Genomic DNA, 11,983 nt, shown 5'->3' with positions numbered 1-11,983 from the left:
GATGGAACATGTGACGGGAGCTTTCCGCAAATAAACTGCCGAAAAGGGGCAATCAATGAAAATTCTTCAGACTGAAGAATACTAAACTTGAAGTCGAAAGCGATAGTGATATTATGGACACAGAAAATTATGAAAAGAAGGAAACGTATACGCATTGTGAAGACTGTGGAATGGTACTCCTGATATTGGGATTGATGTGTGCCGTACTCCTTTCTACATGACTAAATGTGATTCTACGTGACAGTTAGTTTTGCCACAAATCTCATAGGTTTCAGAAGTTGTGCTTGAAATGTTCACTTTTTGTTTACTTTATTGGCTCTGAAAAAGCCAACTTCAAGCAGTGTAGTGAAGCCAACTTTCTCAAGATTTAAACAAAGTTGTATGGGTGTTCTGCAAATAAATATATTCTTCTGAGGGTATTTCGGGCATTTGTTTGAAGTGCCAATTCAATCAAGCACTTAAAGAATTAAGAAATCTGGAAACGTTTTTTTTTTTCAAAACTAACTCTGGATATAAAGGGTTAAAGATATGTCAACTCAAAGCAAGTAAGTCTAGCTGCAACACAGAACATTAGTTGCCTTGCGTCATTGACAACCTGAGGCACTACAATATATTTTGTGGTTTCACACCTACTTACCTACAAAAGTTAACGAAATGAATGCGTCTGTAGTATAACACAGCACTCGTACGTAGTGAACAACTAATTGAATGAACATTAGCTGGTAACCTAGCAAAAGGAACCAAAGTGAACCTTCATTAATTCACGAGCAGGTATCATGCTCAGGTGGCTCATGAAACAGTATGCTGTGCCAAGAATCTTTGTCGAACAATGGTGGGGATCATCATGTGCAGTGTCTCGGGGAAATGCATGCAGCAGTATGACAATCGTGAGCTGCTTTCCTGTTTTTTGCTCATGCCGCATCGGCATAATTGCGATTACATAAATAATTGAAAAACTGGAGAGTTAGAATTCCCCCTAACAAGGCGCTGCTGGTAATAAAATCATCTCCAGTGCTTGTAGAATTGGTGCCGCAGTTCTACAGTTGACCTGCCTAAGGGGGGCCGAGCCCCTCCTTAAAAAATGGAGCCCGAACGGAGTCAAGTACACTGATCACCTGGGCTCGCTGTGCCGAAACTGTTAAAATGCAACGCTCCTGGCAGATTTTAATTCACATCATACTTCTTGGGGAATTAAAACGGATGGTTGTGGAAAGAGGTTGTGGAATTGGGTGCATGACAACAATTTTTAACGTCAGAATTCAGGACAAGTTACTTTTCTACGTGGGCGATTCTGTTCTGCATTAGATCTGACTTTCTCCTCTGCTAACATGTCTATTTCATCTTGGAACACCTTTGACAATGGAACAAGTAGCGATCACTTACCCATCACTTTTCAAATTATGCTTTCACGTCAGGCTCCTATTGTACGACATACACGACTCATTAATTATAAAACTTATAAATCAACTATAAATGCAGGCTTATCAGCGTTGAGTACTTGCGATGAACAACACAGGGCTGACTCAGTGGTATCGCTTTTAAATTCTGTTATTCAGCCCACTGAGTTTACGGTTATATTTGGCAGCTCGCCCTCAAGGTCATCTTGGTGGAACAAAGCTTTCACGCGGGATTATAGGCGAAGAAAAGCAGCGTGGAAAAGTCTCCAACGTAATCACTCACCGCAAAATTCAAGGACTATAAATTCTATGCAGCTCTATTAAAGAGAACTGTGGCGATAGCTAAAGATAAAAAAATACACTGCATACATCTTTGTCAAAACCAAAAAGAAGATCGGCATTTTTTAGGTTTTTACGGAGCAAAACAGATGTTCAACCGTCCGTATCGCCATTTTCTGCTGTTCTATCACCCCAAAGAAGCGGCGGATTCACTAAATGATATCGTGAAAGGGCTTGAAGCACGCTTTTCTTCGCTGTGTCCCAGACCTAGGAGGTTCAAAATTTCGACATCTGAGTTCGTAGAAGTTACCATGACAAAATTTACCGATGTCATCTTAACTGCACATCAATCGGCTCCTGGACCAGACCGTATCACAATTGCTATGGTTAAATTATTGTTTAACGCTTTCCCAAATGAGCTCTTGAATATAGTTAACTGTTCACTAGAATTTACATGGATTCCGACCTCTGGGAAAATTGCCAAAATTGTGCTATTGCTTAAAAAAGAAACCTCGGTTATATCTTGGAGAACATTCGGCCAATTGCACTTACATCGAATCTAGTCAAAATTGTAGAAAAAGTAATTCATGTCCGGCTCCATGAATTTACTTCTTCTCGTGGTATTCTGTGCTCGAGACAAATATGATTTAGGCTTCAGTGCTACATATGGTCAGCTCACGTTGATTTAGAAAGCCGCATTCGACTCGCAGGACAATCAGGACATGTATAAGCATTGGTAACATTAGATATTGCAAAAGCATATGACAGTGTCGAGCATGAAATTTTAATTTTTCGTTTCGCAAGCTGTTCTGTTCCTAACTATTTAGTAGCCTGGATACAAGAGTTCCTTTCTGGTAGATAATTTTTTTGCTTCAAGGATGGGGAGACATCGGGTACATATAAACAGACGACAGGAGTACCACAGATATCAGTTCTTTCACCACTTATGTTTAATACTTTGTTATCTTCTATGCCATTCCATCAGGATGTGCAATTCTATCTCTATGTTCATGATACTGAATTTTTTCATCATCATGGGATATCAATACGTTATACCAAATCTCGCAATCTTAGTTGTCTGAACTCGAGCCCTGGCTGTACGGACAGTCTTTTTCGCTCAACGTAAAGAAATACGCACTACTGCTGTTTCTATTGTCAAATCCTGTTTTTTTTTTCTTCATTATCGAAATGAGCCGATACCGCAAGTTACAACATTGAAGTACTTATGGATAACTGAAACTGGCAGCAGCAAATGAAAGCAAATGCTAATAAAGGAGAACGTTCAACGGCATTGTTGCGCCAGTTGAGCAATAAAAACAGAGGGATGCGTAGAACTACGTTGCTGATGATTTATAAGCTTTACGTCCGCACAATTCTGGAACTTGGTTGTTCCTTTTTCAGGATGTGCAGCATAAAAGCTAAGACCTTTAATACTACTGGAAAGGCAAGCGCTGCGTCTCTACCTCGGGCTACCAAGTTTTGTGGCTAACAATGTGCTTTATCTGTAGTCTGGAATTATTCCGCTTGAATCCAGATTTAAGCAACTTATTGTCCTGGCTTTTCTGAAGCTTTACGATGCATCCCTCTCCCATTTGCAACCCGTTTTCATCAATTCTCCCGAATATTTTTTTCAGAACAGGCTGGCGGCGTTACCGACAGCCACAAGTTATATTTCTTCAGTCGCTGTTATAAAAACTTCGTCCACCGAGCTTCGTCCACCGAGCTTTATTTCCCCAAAATCTAATTCGTTCAAGGTAAAACTGACTTCTGATATTTTTCCAAAACACGCAAGACTTCTTCCTGAGCGCATACTTGAAGGTCTCCTTCAAGATCATCTTAGTCAATTCCCGTCTCACTTGGTTATTTCTACGGACGCATCACAAAATTTAGAGAAGGCCGGTGTTGGCACTTTTTGAATCAGCTCAACTGGTCTTTTGCTCTCCGTCTCACTGGTTACACTGCAATATTTCTTCCAGAAATTCTGGCAATTTTTCTGGCCATCCTGAAAATTGGGTCCCCAGAATTCGAAAGTAATAGTCATTACAAATGCACTTTCACTCTGCAGACATTTAACTTCTAATAATCAGTCACACCTACTCAGTATATTTTCGATTCTTGCCCCAGAAAATTTATCTGAAGTCCGCTTTGTCTGGTTCCCCGGACATAGTGGAATCTTTTTAGATGAATCAGCTGACTCGCACGCATCGTCATCACTAAATCGTCCGGTCATAAATGTTCTTCCTGATTGCTCTTTTCAAACAGGAGCTAGATTTAAACACCTTTTTATTGCTGAATTGCAATGAATCATCCATACTTTGCTCAGATGATTTTCGACATCTAAAACTTCGGTGGAACACGAGCAAATGCCTTTCACGCCAATGTGAGGTGACGTTGTCAAGCTTCCGCTTCAGAGTTCCCCGTCTAAATTTTTATCTTCATAGATCTGGTTTATCTATCACTGACCTTTGCTCCTTTTGTAATGAACCAGAAACTATTTACCATTTCTTTCTTTCTTGCCACCGCTTCCCCTACCTCCGTAGAATGTTTCTCATATTTCCAAGTAGTAATCTGGGTTTGACACTTACAACACCAAACATTTTGTCTTTTCGGGCCTGTCAATTAGGCACAAGCCAGGGTTCGATGACCACTGCTGTGCACACAATTCATTGAAGCATCCGGAAGGTTACGCTGCTAGGGTACCGACCGTGGGACATGTTATTTTATTTTTGTAGTAGATTGAAAAACCCACCGGGGGCCGATTGAAGCGGACGCGCTTCACATGGGCTGCTGCTTTTATGCCAGTTATTGCGGTTAACCTCAACCAAACTTCAGGATTTTGTGTCATTGAACTCCAACAAGGCAAGCGGCATCGAAAGATACCAGAATTATAGCGGTGAGTGAATTTGTTTACCTTGAGCCACTGAGCAACGAGCACCTCGACATATTCGAACGCCGTTCTCCGACCGCCGCACGTGCCCCAGGAGTGGGCCTGCGTGGCCTCGCGAGCATCGAGAATGGCAGGGGAAACGAACGGCAATGCTCACGAAATGGAAATAGAGAACAATAGTCAAGACTCGACAGCGGACCAGAGCAACATAGAATTCGATGAGAACAGCGGCAAGACGCTGAGTCCAGCTGGCCCATGGTTCCAAGCAATCAAGGCAAGGAAAAACAAGAAGTCGCCGAACGAGGACAGCATACAAGAGGGAGGAAAGCAAGGAAACTCCCAGAACCAGCAAGGGGGACTGAACGCGAGGAGCAACCCGAGAGTGGAATCAAGCATGCAAGCCAACAGCAACCAGCAACGGGAGCAAGATCAGGGAAGCCGAACCAACGGCAAGCTACCGCCGCGACGCGCGACGCTGCCGCTGCCAGAAAATCATTACAAGGTGGTGTCCCGACCAAGAACCGGCATGAAGCTGTCCAGCTGGCCGGACGAGAAGATCACCGAGGGACTTGCAAGGGCAAGTGGTTCCCCCTTCAAAGAATTTTGTGCGAACGTAACCATCCAAACGCAGTGGAAGCCGAACCTGATAATTGCCAGCACCGCAGACGAGGACTACGCACTCAAGCTCGGTTCCATCAACGGCATCGAACTAGGGGTGGCCACATACGAAATGACGCCGTACTTCAAACCGCTCCCAGGAACAGTACGTGGAGTCGTGCACGGTATCACTGCGTGTACGACGGAGAAACGACTTGCGGAACTTCTGGCAGCCAACAACTGTGACATCCTGCATGCGAGGATGCTCGGCAAATCCACCTCAGCAGTTATCACCTTCGAAGATCCGCACGTCCCTTTCTATGTGGAGGTGGCCAGCTCGTACACACGTTGCCGCCCATACCGCAGATCGGTACAGTATTGCAAGGCCTGCGGAGAAATCGGCCACCGGCAGGATGTATGCCCCAACCCAGACAAACCTGTCTGCAACCGGTGCGCGGTGCAGAACCCACAAGCAGACCAAGATTGCCAGTTGCAGTGCAAACTATGCGGTCTACTTCACGAGACGGCAAGCAAGGAGTGTGAGAAAAAGCTCAAGCCAAGACCCCCACCCCTGTACGTAAGGGAGAGAAGTAAATCAAGAGGCCGACAGCCATCTATAACAAGGCAGACAAGTTCAAGCTCCTCGGAGTATGGAACAAGTAAGCCACAGCAAGAGCAGCAGATCAGCTGGGCGGAAGGGATAGCCAGTTCTAAGTCGGCAACCGACCCGTTTCCCTCACTGCCGACACAAGAGCGAAATTCAAGATACGAGGAAACCATCTCCTCCCTCAGAAGGCAAAACGCCGACCTGATGAAGCGGAATAAAGGGCTCATGAAGCGTCTAGAAGAGCAAGAAAGACGTCAGGAGGAACGGGACAGAAGAGCTCAGGCCAGGGAACAAGCCCTGGAGATGAAGCTCCAACATCTCATTGACCAATTGCAGAAGCAGCAGGAACCGACCACAACACCAACGCCGCCGAGGGAACATACTCCCCCGATAGAGGACCTAGAATCGGGAATAGAGCACAAGATGAACAAGGCCCGAACCGAAGACAAGGCCGAGCTGAGAAATGAGTTCCGAACCGAACTGGCTCAGGCCGTCGACACCATAAGTAAATCTGTGGCAGCTACCATCCAAGCAGGCGTACAAACGCTCCGCCAGGAGATCACCCAGATGGGCAACGAGCTAAGCCAACGCATCTCCATCCTAGAAAAGGACATTGCCATCAGGCAAGAAAAAAGCCAAAATACCCCATCAGAGAAGCCCAGATGAACGAGACTCTGGGAAGCCAAGATGGCGGACAAGATAGCAAAGAAGAAAGAAGCGACCCAAACCCTAAAAATTTGGCAGTGGAATTGCAGAGGAATAAATCGGAAACGGCAAAATTTGCTTCACCTATGCAACCTACACCAACCTGACGTCGTCGCGTTGCAGGAAACAGAAACCAACAACATTACGATGCGCGGCTACGAAGCGCACATTGCCCCAGGAAGGACCCGGACCGCCGTCCTCATCAAGAAACATCACACGACGCAGCAGCACCAAATCAACCACAGAATTGAACACACTCTGATTGAGCTGGTTCCTCACAAGAAAACCCTGCAGAGCCTCTACATCCTGAATGTATACAGTCCTCCGCGCGACACCCTCAAGGACTTGGACAAGTTCCTGAGAGAAGTGAAGAAAGTCACGAACGGTCAAAAACTCCTTGTGGTGGGTGACTTTAACGCTCCACGCGTGGCTTGGCGCTACTGATCAACCAACAAGAAGGGTATGGACGTGCACAATGCGGCACAACACCACCAGCTGACGTTGTAGACCGATCCTCAAATACCAACTAGAATCGGCAACAGTGTCTCCAGAGACACCAGCCCAGACCTGACCTTCTCCACTGGATTAAGGCAAGTCGAGTGGTCGAGACTGGACGAGACTCTGGGCAGCGACCATCACATCATCCAGACCGAAATCACGCACCACAAAATCCCCGTGAGATTAGGTCAGGCCAAAATTACGGACTGGCCCGCTTTCCGGAAATATGAACACCCTAGAAGCCTAGAGGACATCGAGGAGTGTACCAAGAACGTGATGGACTTGGTTACCAAGTACACAAAGACCATCCAACTCACTGCGGACAATCCCGACGTCGACCCACACCCACTTCCTCTCTGGGAGGCCAGGAGAGGACTTTTGAAGAGATGGAAGAAGCAAAAGAGAAACCACAAACTCAAGATCCGCATTGCCGCAGTCTCGCGGCAGGCGGAGGAGTATGCTGAAAAACTCGGACGTCAGAACTGGAATCAAGTGTGCGACCAATTACAGGGAACCCTCAGCAACCGAAATACCTGGGCCATTCTAAAGACCCTTCTGGCGAAGACGGAATCAAAAACTGTCACGGGGCAACACATACAAAGACTTATACACAACTTCCAGGGCACCGAGGAAGAAGTGCTCGAAGCCATCACCGGGAAATACCTCCGAGACGAACAACAACGGAAGGCGGAGCCAGTCATTCACCCGGAGTACGAGGGGGAACCCAATCCGGATCTAGACCAACCTTTCACCAAGTCGGAGATCGTGGCAGCCTTAAAAAATCTCACGAGAAACACGACGCCTGGCAGGGATAAAATTGACAACGAGACCCTCCGTAACCTGGACGACGGGGCGACGGAGAGTTTACTAAAATATGTCAATGAAAGCTGGCAGACCGGCAGTATACCGGCTTCCTGGAAGCACGCGGACGTAACGATGATCCCGAAACCCGGCAAGCCCGTCAAGATACAGAACCTGCGTCCGATCTCTCTCACGTCGTGAGCGGGAAAACTCTTCGAGCACATGGTCCACAATCGACTCTCGCCCTACCTGGAAGAAGGGAGGGGGGCGGCACCTGCCGAACACTATGTTCGGTTTCCGACCAAACCTCTCCACCCAGGACATTCTACTTCAGCTAATAGTAGTCATCGACGGCCTTAGTACACGCCACAAGAGTGCCATCCTGGCATTCGACGTGAAGGGAGCCTTCGACAACGTCTCACACGAAGCAGTGCTAAACAGCCTACAGCATACCAACTGCGGACGGCGGACATACAACTACGTCCGAGACTTCGTGACGTGTAGAACAACGACCATAGGCCTGGGGAACCTCAGGACCGAGAAGTTCCAAATACCGCAGAAAGGAACCCCCCAGGGGTCGGTGATCTCCCCGTTGCTGTTCAATATAGCGATGAGGGGATTGCCGAACCTCTTGGAGAACATCAGGGGTATCCGTCACGCAATGTATGTAGACGACCTGACCATATGGACGTGCACGGGATGGGTGGGCGAACAACAAGACGCCCTGCAGGAAGCCATCGACAGGACCGAGCATTATCTACACCGCTGCGGTCTTTCATGCGCGCCGGAAAAGTCGGGGCTCCTGATCCTCAAAAGGAGGACAAGAGGGCGGCGGCCTCCGCAGGAGACACCGGACCCAACGTTTACCCTACAGGGAGTCAACATACCCAAGGTGAACGTACTCCGTGTTCTGGGCCTCACTTTCCAGAAGAATGGTGCCGGTCTCGCCGCCATTAAAAAGCTGCAAGCGACAGTTACCCAAGTCGCGCATTTGGTGCGAAGAGTGACTAACAAAAAGCATGGCCTGAAAGAGCAGGAGACAATCAGATTAATACAATCGCTGATAATCAGCAGAGTCACTTACGGCACCCCGTACCTGGGTCTCAAGAACAGCGAGAGAGACAAATTGAACACCCTAATACGAAAGACCTACAAGCTGGCACTGGGGCTTCCACCGACAACGTCGACGGAGAAGCTACTCAGCCTGGGCATCCACAATACTTGGGAGGAACTAGCAAAGGGCCCACAAGACGAGCCAGATAGAGCGACTCAAGCTCACCAGCACGGGCAGGGACACCCTAATAAGACTGGGCTACTCAGTCGAATATGAGTCCAGAAAACAGCGTGTTCCTCTACCCCTTAGGGAGAAGAACACGGTGGCCAGTATCCCGAGAAACATACACCCTGAATACAACAGAGAAAGGAGGCGAGCGAGAGTGCAAGCTCTACGTAAGGCCTAAAGGGACCAAAACAAGGAGAAGTCAGATACACCGACGCGGCAAAGTACAAGAACAGAGCGGCCCACGCTATCAGCGTGATCAACGGCCAAGAACAAGAGGTATCAGCGGCCTCAGTAAGCACTCCAAGAAACGGCGATAGCCCTGGCAGCCACTACGGGCAAGCGAGAGGAAGATCACATCACAGTCATTACGGACTCACAAACAGCACGCAGAAATTGCCAAACGGGCCGCATTTCCAAGCAAGCCCTGAGCATCCTCGAAAAACTAGACAGTTTTCAAGAACTGTACATTGTCTGGGCCCCGGGACACGAGTCCCTGGCGGGTAATGTAGCGGCTAACGCTGCTGTCCGAGATCACATTCTCCGGGCTATCCCACCGGGTTCACGAGCACCGGCAGGCCAACATGATAGCGTCCCGAAAAGATACGCTGATATCCTGAGTCATTGCAGACTGGGCAGGAGGATCTACCCACCCCCGCATCCCAAACTAACAAGAGAAGAGGCAGTGATCTTCCGCAAACTACAGACCGGCACATTCGCGCACGGCACCCTGCTACACGCCACGTATCCTACGAGCTATAATCACAAATGCGCCTTCTGCGCTGCACCCGATACCCTCTACCACATGGTATGGGAATGTCAACAAAACCCATCGACACCACCCATCACCGGACCAACCATCGAGCAGTGGGAGGCCCAGCTGACAAGCCCGAGCCCTGAAGACCAGCATCGCCTGGTGAGCAGGGCCAAGCTATCGGCTCAGGCCCACGGCATCCTGGACTAGGGACGCCGCCCACCTCGGACGATTTTAGCGTCTGCTCATTTCTCTAAATAAAGTTTATTCCTCCTGTAGTAGATTGTTCTTTATTTTTTATTTATTTAGTTTATGTATAGGCCCTCTCAAAATCTGTGTTAGGATTTAGTTGCCAAACGCTTCGTTTTGATTGTTGGCCTTTACCCCATTTGTACGTTGTTGGGTGTATGTTTCAATTCGTCCAGTGTGACCAATCCCCCTCGTGGATACGAGCCATGTTTTGAGGCAACAACAACAACAACACCTATAGCTCCTTCGTGCCGAAGTGCATTATTTCAAAAGTCCGGCGAGGTTTCAAAGACGGGCCCAGTGGGAAGTCCATCGACCCCGAGCTACGGTTAACGCCAAGCTGTTGCTACGCCTCGTGGAAATCACGACACAACAGCCTCACTTTGATACCGTAGCGCTGCCCCTGGATTTGAAGACGACTGCCCACAGCTTTCAGCACGTAGCTCAGCAAGACGACAGGCGCGTCCACGCTGAGGGATCAAGAACAGTCCGAACGTGGCGGCATTCGGTCTCTTCGCTCTCTTGGGCCTACGAAATACGGCAAGGCTCTCGGCATCTTATCCTCTGGCGTGTGTTACGTCTCCAGGTTCCTTCGGCCCAAATTCAATTGGTCGCGCACATTTTAGAACGGATCAGCTTTGTTACATAGGGACGTTGAATTTCCATTTTATCGTTTATCACGCATGCAAGTAGCAGTGACCTTATCACGGGTTTTCCATCCTATAGAGTACGGTGCGTCAATAAACACATGTTCATTCGCACCTGGGCATCCAGCTGATTTACTACAAGCTCACGGGTGAATGTTTGCACTTGTTCCATAACCGAAATTATTGCGTTTCAAAACGACACAGTAAGGAAATGCTTCATTCAGTGTGTTGCCGAGAGTGTGCGTAGATCTCAGTGGCACTACACACAGAGACAAGCGGGAATTCTCACGAGAGCATTTTAGCGGGGCTTCAAGTACTTACATTCATTCAGACGTAATTGCAATAGAAACCTGCATATATAGTTCTTACACAGAGGACGCAAGGTCCTTAGGAATTCTTCCTGGGGAGTCAATACTTACCTAGATACCGTGAGGGTGTGTTCTTTTTGGGGTTGTCTTAACGAAGCACCTACAATGGCTTTTAAGTAATCAGAGACCGATATAGCAAACGCTATTCGTTTGTAAGCGGCTGTTTGCCATTGGCAGGCCGCCCTCTCCAATGAAGTGTCTAAATTCATGATTGGCTGACATCATCTCCTCAGAATGGTTGAAGCGTATCAATACCGTACGCTACAACTGTGTAAGAAAAAAAAACATGCGAGAGCCCGAACGTCATCAGAAGCCCAGGAGCTCGAAATTAATCCCCACTCATAATCATATCGCGGTTGTGGCCCGAGAATTCCCAGAATTTCATGAATAATTAGCTCATACAAACAAGAGACGTGTAGCGGACTTCAGCGAAGAAGGCTCCTGCAAACGTGAGGCCAGGTGGCGGATAAACGCAACTCAGCGCCACTACCTACCACAGTATCTGCACCTTCAGACGCCACAAAACTCTCCCGCGAAAGCACGTGCGCCTCAATGAGCTACTTCGCGTTCGGCGACAAACACACCTCGCTACTGTATTCCTTGCGAGCACGTGCCCTCAGTGATAAAAATCAGGGCTCGAATTCACAAAAACTTCTTACGCTAGAATTTTTCGGAAGAATTTCAGCCAATCCGGATGCCAGACATATTATTAGCGAAGGCGGTCAGCCAATGGCAAAGCGAACTTACGAAAGAAAAGCTTTGTGAATCTGGCCCCAGACCATTAATTTGGCCTAAAGAGACAAAGAAAGGCTGTACTGGGAATATTTAGGCAGTATTTATTGCTTCGTTGCGTAATTAACATAACCAATGACCGGCATATCCGTATCCGTTGTACAGATGAGAGTATACGTACAC

Source organism: Dermacentor silvarum, chromosome 1 (assembly GCF_013339745.2).
Source record: "Dermacentor silvarum isolate Dsil-2018 chromosome 1, BIME_Dsil_1.4, whole genome shotgun sequence".
NCBI classification, from domain to species: Eukaryota; Metazoa; Arthropoda; class Arachnida; order Ixodida; family Ixodidae; genus Dermacentor; species Dermacentor silvarum.
This window is presented reverse-complemented; position numbering follows the sequence as displayed.